Source organism: Heterocephalus glaber, unplaced genomic scaffold, assembly GCF_053883595.1.
Source record: "Heterocephalus glaber isolate CG9 unplaced genomic scaffold, H.glaber_assembly_v1.0 deba00000071, whole genome shotgun sequence".
Classification (NCBI taxonomy): domain Eukaryota; kingdom Metazoa; phylum Chordata; class Mammalia; order Rodentia; family Bathyergidae; genus Heterocephalus; species Heterocephalus glaber.
This window is the reverse complement of record NW_028258137.1, coordinates 7,240,099-7,240,787: the sequence shown is the minus strand read 5'-3', so window position 1 is coordinate 7,240,787 and position 689 is coordinate 7,240,099. Positions and strand designations below refer to the sequence as shown.

Below are 689 nucleotides of genomic sequence, written 5' to 3'. Positions count from 1 at the left end.
AGGGGGGAAAGGAAAGGAAGGAAAAAGGAGATAAGAGGAGAAGAGAGAAGGAAAGGGGAGAGAAGGGAAAGGAAGAGAGGAGAGGAGAGGAGAGGAGAGGAGAGGAGAAGAGAAGAGTTGACTTTAAGGAATTGTCTCATGCAATTGTGGAACTGACAAATCTGAAGTCTACAGTATATGCCAGCAGGCTAGAAACACAGGGGAGAGTATTGTAGCTCAAGTCTGAATCCAGGCTGGAGGAAGAATTCCCTTTCTTGGTATCTGATGTTTTTTCCTCCAGGTGGTCAACTGATTGGATGAAGGCCATTGCTATATGGGAGGTAATCTACTTTACTCAAGACCTACTGATTTACATGTGAGTCTCACCTAAAAAATACCTTCAAATGACCTTTAGAATGATATCTGCCCCAAAATCATCTAGGTACTGTGGCCCAGCCAAGTTGACACATGAAAACAGTCATCACAGGGCCTGTCATTATTGAGTATGGGGTATCACGAGAGTGTGCACAAGGGGGTCCTCAGCTAATCTAAGAATGTGGTGGTGTACAGATTTCTAAAATGCCCCTCGGTGAACTCTGACTCCTGATAGTGATGCTGCTCTCTCCCTTTGAGTGTGGATTGGACCCACAGCCCTTAAGGAAGTGAATTCTGCCATCAGTCACCACGGAGGTTTCCCATCAGACCCTTCC

At 45.9% G+C, this 689-nt stretch overlaps 1 non-coding gene across 1 annotated transcript; it reads right to left on the bottom strand.

The window, feature by feature from the left end:
• Positions 1 to 404: 404 nt before the first annotated feature.
• LOC147830598 (small nucleolar RNA SNORD66) lies at positions 405 to 469 on the bottom strand. Its single transcript, XR_015449692.1, has one exon. It is a non-coding gene; the product is annotated as a small nucleolar RNA SNORD66 (small nucleolar RNA).
• Positions 470 to 689: the final 220 nt, after the last annotated feature.